Here is a 7,079-nt window from a genome sequence, read left to right as displayed (position 1 = left end):
TTTAAAGGCTGGAGCGCAGAGGCTCTTAAAGAGGCCCGGGCGAATTCCCACTCGGCGTCCACCTTAAAGCCACCTCCCGGGCGCCAGTGGTCGGACCCGGGTAAGTGCGCGGGACCGCGCGGGAGGCCCGGTACGCGTGCCCTGCTGGGTCCCGGGAGCTCGGCGCAGGTGGCATAAACCTCGTGAGCCGCGCGTCCTGGGAGTCTGGGGCCCGCGGGGGTGGCAGGGTCGCAGCGCCGGGCCCGGCCCCCCCAGCGCCTACGGAGGCGGCGCTCTATTTTTAGCAGGCGCTGTTGCAATATAAGGAATGCGCGGCTCGCCAGGCGCTAGGCTGGGGCGCGCGCGGGCTGCGCGGTCGCTTTAAGGAGGCGCCGGGGCGGGGACCGGCCGAAGCGGCCGGCAGGCCGCGGGCCCAAAGCCGTCAGTCCGGCCGCCTCGGGGCCCGGAGGGCGCGGCGTTGTCTTCTGGTTGGCGCGGGCATGGAGGAGGTGGCCTGAGGCCGGAGCCAAGCTGGGCTAGAGTGCGCGGTGAGAGGTCGGGGCGGGCTGGGAGGGAGGGGACCGGCCGGGCGCTTTGTTCCGGGCGGGAGGTGTGGCCGCCCCGGGCCGGGCCGGAGGACTGCGCTTGGGGACTGGCCTTTTGCCCCCATCTCAGGCTCCAGCGTAACTGTGTGCGATCGAGAAGTCGGCGACGATCGGGACCCCAGTGAGATGGGCCTGCTCACCACCTAAAAAGCCCCTTTCATGGTAACCGCCTTTGGGTTCCTTTTTCCTCTGGCGAGAAGCCGCGGGGAGTGGGCGGCGGGTCTCGAGTGGGATGGGGAAGGGTTGGTGGTGGCTCTTTATATTTTTAGAGGGGCGTTAACGAGGGCAGGGATCTGTTGAGAGAGTTGTCAAATTTGTCTGAATGATAAAAAGCAGACTGCTGCGTTAACAGTCTTTTGCGGCGCCACAGGGCTTGGGGCTCTGGTCACCACCAGGGCCCCGGCTCATTCATTGAATGGGACCTGCAGGGGCTCCCACTGCGTGTGGGGCACAATGCCAGATCCTGTGCCGCGGGGAAGGTAGGAGTGCAAAGTGAGCCCTGTGTGTCGGTTCTGGGATCAGGGGAGCACAGGGGCTCTGGGAACAGACAGCGTGGACGGTCAGGGAAGGCCTCCTAAAGGAGGTGATGCCCGGCAGAGCATGGGCACTGGACACCCAGATAGACTGTGGCTGGCGCTGAGGTCTGTGCTGGCTGGGGCCAGAGGCCAGTCTGGAGAGGCAGACAAGGGCCACTTCATATGGGCCCTGATCCCTGCGCTCTGGGATTGTCCCTCCTTTCCCACCCAGCCCCTACTCCTAGTAAACCTCTTTGGACTAGAATGGTTCTTGTCCCTCCAAGACTCACACTGTGTCCTGGACCTGACCAGAGAGGGTAACTGACAAGGCTCAGATCTGTAGCCTCAAAAGAGTGACCTTCCTCACAGCAGGAATGATGAAGAAATCTGACCAAAAAGCCCCGAAGCTCCACTGTAATAATAGCTGCCAGCAGGGCTTTCACAGACCAGGCACTTGACGTGTATATGCTTGCTCATCATTTGACGAGACTCCAGAAGGGTCTTCTCATTACCCCCATGCAGATGAGGTACAGGGGCTAGAAAGAGTCAGTAACTTGCCCAGGATCCTATCTAGGGTCCATGTAGACCCTTAGCTCTCCAGCCCCTCTGGGGAGGGTCTGGCTGCCCTGGCTTCATGGCTCCGGGTGCAGCCTGTGTTAGGCTTTGACTCCGTTGCCATTCACTGGTTGGTTCAAGTGTGGGGTGGTGAGCTGCTGGTATTAATAACTGACACGTGTCAGGGACTTTGCAGCAAACAAAGCATTTTCACCATGACAGTTCTTAAGAGTTGCTCCTGCTTCTCATCCCAGGAAAGAAACTTGAGCTGGCTAACATTTTTGTAAATCTCCCAATTTCCTATAAATCGCATTTCCCTGTTGACTAGGGGACTGAAAATGTTTTGGGTCATGATTTTGACCCTCAGTCTCTTCTCATTCCTAGCAGCTAGTTAGCTTCTCTGTCTGTGGATTAGGGTGTAGTTTGTCCTTTCTCTGCTAGGTCAGGAGGTTTGAAGCTTTGATGCTCTGGAGTTTTGGAAGCTACAGGGTCTGCCAGCCTCTATGGGGGTGGGGTGGGTGTTGTGTAAGCCAGGAGCTCTAGCAGAAACTGCCCCTTACCCGCCTACTTCAGCGTTTCCTTATGGGACGGGGGGTGGTCAAGGCCCTCCGCTGAACACTGGTGAGGCAAGTGACAGTTGTCCAGGGCTGCCAGCTCTGTGTGTATTTGCCACCACTTATGTTTTCACCTGCCTAAGATATCTTTGTGACAGGTATAACTTTTATTAGCTCTAACCACAGGTATTTCACACTTTCTGTTGATCTGAGTTGCTTAGAGAGAGACAAGTCCATTATCCCTGGGGTTGGCTCCTGAGCTTGAGTGATCATGTGGAACCAGGGAAGACTTCTGGGCTCTGATGGACTGAACCAGTTCCTGGAGTGTCTGGGTTTAATATCAGCTCGATTCACAAGTTGACCAGCCTGCTGGATCAAGTAATTTCATGGGGAAATATGACCTCTATTTTATATTTCACAACTGGTGTCATCACTGTCTCCTAATGAAATGCACCATAGGGAGTATGCCTCCCTGGAAGCACTTGGAAACATACCTGCTCATGAATATCATGTAGTTTGCACAAAACACAAGCATGTGAACTATATAGGAACACATTCTTGTGCAAAGTTGGGATGTTCTTAGGCATCCAAAAAGTGTGCATTGAGTTCCAAAGGCTCCACACCTGCCAGGCCTGGGGCAGGTATCTGACTAGCTAGAAGGTACAGTTACCTTTATCTGGGGATGGGAGAAAAGAAGGATGCTTCTGACTGCAAATAACAAAACCCAAGTAGTAGTGGATTAAGCAGAGTTTAGATCTCCCAAAGATGCTCTCAACTCTGGTGAAGTCTCTATACAGGGATGGGATATTAATGCCATTTCCAGCAAGTTCTTGCATAGGACAGGCAGCCAAGAAGGCTGAGTGTTCAGAGCAATGGTTTTTACCTTCTTGGGCCACTACTTCTTTAATATGCCAGTGAGACGCCCAGAGAAACATTGCTTGGATGTATGAAGTTAGGCATACAGTTTGGGAGATTTGTGTATCTCTGATAATGAGCCCTGGATCCCAGGCTAGATCCCCTGCTTCACTACTGTTCACTGAGGACCTGCTCTGAGGCTCTGACCTCCCAGCCAGGCCAGCAGGCTGTCGTAGCGGAGCTGGACGGGCATAATTCTCAGCCATGAGAGGAAGTCCATGCAATCAGCCAGCAGATCTGTCTTGTGGAACTCTGAGAGCATAGTGCTGCCATCCCCTGTTCAGACAACAGAGGACGTTGTCAAGGCCAGGGGGACATCTGCACTGCACGCCTTGGTGTCTGCCGTGCATCCCTTGGTGCCCATCTCTAGTCTTCCAGGTAACATTCTTGCTGTCATAACAAGGCTGGTGCTGCGTGTTCCAACTCCCCACCCCTGGCCATCTACTGAGCCTCACCACCGAGCCCAGGGTCTGTTGCCCGCTGGCATGATCCAAGACAGCTTTCTGCACTCATCTGCAGTCATCTCCTACATCCATTGTAGGAGTCATGAAGTAGCAGTGTGTATTTAGCTTTTAAATGTCCCTATCATTGTCCTTTCATGTTTTTTAAAATATTCATTTATTTGGCTGTGTTGCGTCTTCGCTGTGGCATGCAGGATCTTTAGTCGTGGTGTATGAACTCTTAGTTGCAGCATGTGGGATCTAGTTCCCTCACCAGGGATTGAACTTGGGTCCCCTGTGTTGGAAGAGTGGAATCTCAGCCACTGGACCACCAGGGAAGTCTTTCCTTTAGTATTTTTGATAGCTTTAGTCAGTGGAAACTGCTGATGGCCAGGTGGCCAAATGACAATGTGGGTTACCATTGGTTATAAGACAACTTGCTCAGAGGGGCACATTTTCATCTACAGAGTTGGCATCTGGCCACCTAGATGGATAAACATCGTGATTTGGATGTGGGCTGTGTTCCTAATGAGATTTTGGAGAGTACAGGAAGGGATTTGGCTGTTCAGCATGTGGTAATAGAAGGAGGTGGCAGGGGATGGAAGTCCTCAGCTCCGATTCGGGCCCTCTGTGACCCTATCCATAGAGCCTTGGGAGTATCCTGCGCTGTAGGGGCTCAGGCTCCATCTGTGACTTCTCTAGCTCACCCTCAGGGTTGTCATGGGGATTAGATGAAATACACAGATGAGAACATGCTTGGGAAACCAGAAAGGGCGGTAAGAACTAAGAGCATGATCAGTATTCAGGCAGCCTTTAGATAACAGAATCACAGACCAGGAAGGGGCCCCTGGAGCATATTTAGTCTCAATTCAGATCTAGGAGAGCATATTTCTCATAGTGGTGAGGTAAATGGTTTTTAGGCAGGACATATTTTAATAGTTACGTACATACTTATTATGTATATTTTAAAAATAAAGGTATGACATCAAACCTATTTTTTTAATGGCTGTTTTGCTCAGATTAAGGCTAAGTAAGGATTTTAAGTTAAAAACTATGCTGATTTTTAAGGTAAAGATTAAGCCAGTAATAGTTCAGTAGTAGACATTTTGGCCCAGATGGGCCCTTGAGAAGAGGCTGGGAAAATTTGTGCAGGCTTTGAGGAGCAGATCTTACCTGGGCCCTTCTAGAGGCAGGGAGGTTGCTGCCCCTTAAATCAGTTTACCCACTGGGATTCACTCATCCTTGCAAAGTTCTTTCCTTTCTCACCTTAACCTATCCCACTGGATCTGTGCCTCATGAACCTTGACAGTCAAGCTTTTCTCCAGCACGAGCGGCCTTGCATTCTCCAACTGCTCTTCAGATGACGTGGCTTGGAGATAGTCTCTCTGGATGTCCACCCTCTCTCTGGGCTGGACTGGACTAGAGGCTCTGCATTGGCCATCTCTAAGCCTCACAACAGTTTTGCTGTTGGCCCTTTACAGATGTGCAAACAGGAACTCAGAGTGGTAGTCACCCCCACGGCCATGGGCTGAGAGGAGCAGAGCCTGGAAGGAGTCTCACCAAGGTCTGTTTGGTCCCGGAGGGCATGCTCCACCTGTAACACAGTGCTGCTCCCAGAACTGATAGATGACTTTGGTCATTCTGATGACACCCCCCTTCTCTCTCAGTGCTCGTGGGGCATGGCTCATGGGGGTCTGGCCAGATATAGTCAGTGCTGGAGTGGAGTAGAGGCCTCATGGGGAGAGGGGACAGAGCAGTTCACACACAGGGATGCTGTGAAGCGACAGCAACCGTGGAGGTGCGCGTGCGGCTGGTTGACAAGAGAGGCAGAGGGGCCCTAGATGGTGGCAGTTTTCCCCTAATTTCCATTAATCCTCTGGTCAACCAGGAAGCCCTGCATCATTTGCGCACTTGACATATTTTGTAATTTTCAAAGATATAAAAATACAAAGGATGATATATAACAAACACCATGTATCCATTACCCCAGTTGAGCAGATGGGACCCTTTTGTCTGCCCTTGATCCATTCCACGCTGGCAGGGCTTCAGCATGTCCCCTGCTCAGGAGACCTGGCTGGCTGGGCCTGCCCTCAGCCTCCGACTGACTTTCAGAGCCCCGCTCCCAAGTTTCCACGCCTTGGCTCCCTTAGCTCCACGTCTCCAGCAAATTCAATGAATAACCACCTGGTTCTCCATCGAGGTTGTCAGTAGATCTTTTTGCTGCCTGAACTCACACTGAGGAGAGATAAGTGTGCATCTTGGGATTTAACCTCTTTCAAAAAGTTCCTCCACCCACATACACACCTGCCTTGACCATCGTGGTTTCAGGCCAGACTGTGGCACATCATTTAGTCACAGCTGCCCAAACCAAACTGTGATTCAGATAGTAAATGTAAATATTTGGAAAAGGGAGGAAAAAAAACAATTTTCTTTTTCTAATTAGATGACAATTTGTTAAGCTGCTCATCTTCAAAACCTTGAGCATTTTATGTTCTAAAGTGCAGGACTGCTTTGAAGGAAGGAAGGTGGAGTCTGATATGGTACCCTGACATGGCCTTGGGAAAAGAGCCTGATGCTGGGAAAGATTGAAGGCAGGAGGAGAAAGGGGCAACAGAGGATGAGATAGTTGGATGGCATCACAGTTTCAGCGGACATGAGTTTGAGCAAACTCAGGGAGATAGTGAAGGACAGGAAGCCTGGCGTGTTCCAGTTCATGGGGTCACGAAGAGTCAGATACGAATGAGCAACTGAACAACACCATCGCAGCCTTGCCAGCCCTCCCTCTCCTGGAAACAAGGCTCCCGTGTGCCTGGTCCTGGGTCCTCCTCTCTGCCAAGCATTCCAGCTGCAGAGGGGGCAGCTCTCCATGACAACAGGAGATGGTTTCTCACCCAACTCTGCAGGCTCCTTCTTCCACCCCAGCTGACTGAGCTGGAACCTGACATGGCCTATTTGCATGTAGTTCAGGCTTGAGTTAAGACAGTTAGCAAAGCACCACTTGTAAAGCTGTGCAGGAAAGATTTAAAAACCTTCTGGAAAAGCCTTGCATTTCCCAAGCAGATTGGCTTTTCAAGGAGTCACCGTTGGGGACAGAGATTTCAATTAGTTTTGTGATAGAACACAGGAGCCTGAGGTGGTCCCCAGCTTTTCTTTACTAAGTGGTGAGAATGAGTTGAAATGTTTTCTGTCCCTGAGTTGCCAACAAAGGATAACACTGTCTACATCCTTTCCCTTGACTCGATGGAGATGCTGAAGAAGCTGGCAAAGGCCAGGACCCCAAAGACCTCAGAAGGATCTGCTTTGTTGGGGTTTCTTTTGCAATAGAAATAGTCAGAGGCTGTGCCAATAAAGGCAGTTAAGTCTGTTCTAAACCTGATAACTATTTGTTTATGCTAGAATACACATACATATTCTGTTGATGGCCTACTTTTTAAAGAAAAGTTTTGGTTTAAAAAGAATCTGCTAAATAATATTTCATTATATATATGTACCACAAATTTATCTATTCATCTGTTG

At 51.1% G+C, this 7,079-nt stretch overlaps 1 protein-coding gene across 6 annotated transcripts in view; it reads left to right on the top strand.

The window, feature by feature from the left end:
• Positions 1-7,079, top strand: part of MRAS (muscle RAS oncogene homolog) — a 65,235-nt gene continuing 58,156 nt past the window's right edge. For 2 of the 6 annotated variants that reach the window (XM_052637342.1, XM_052637318.1), the window contains exon 1: positions 601-746. The gene's annotated coding sequence lies outside the window, so the exon portion shown is untranslated. Of the gene's footprint in view, positions 101-391; positions 535-600; positions 747-7,079 lie in introns of those variants that run through there. The other 4 variants (XM_052637334.1, XM_052637364.1, XM_052637326.1 and 1 more) reach the window with 4 other exon arrangements.

The sequence above is a fragment of the Budorcas taxicolor genome, chromosome 1, assembly GCF_023091745.1.
Source record: "Budorcas taxicolor isolate Tak-1 chromosome 1, Takin1.1, whole genome shotgun sequence".
NCBI classification, from domain to species: Eukaryota; Metazoa; Chordata; class Mammalia; order Artiodactyla; family Bovidae; genus Budorcas; species Budorcas taxicolor.
This window is presented reverse-complemented; position numbering and strand designations above follow the sequence as displayed.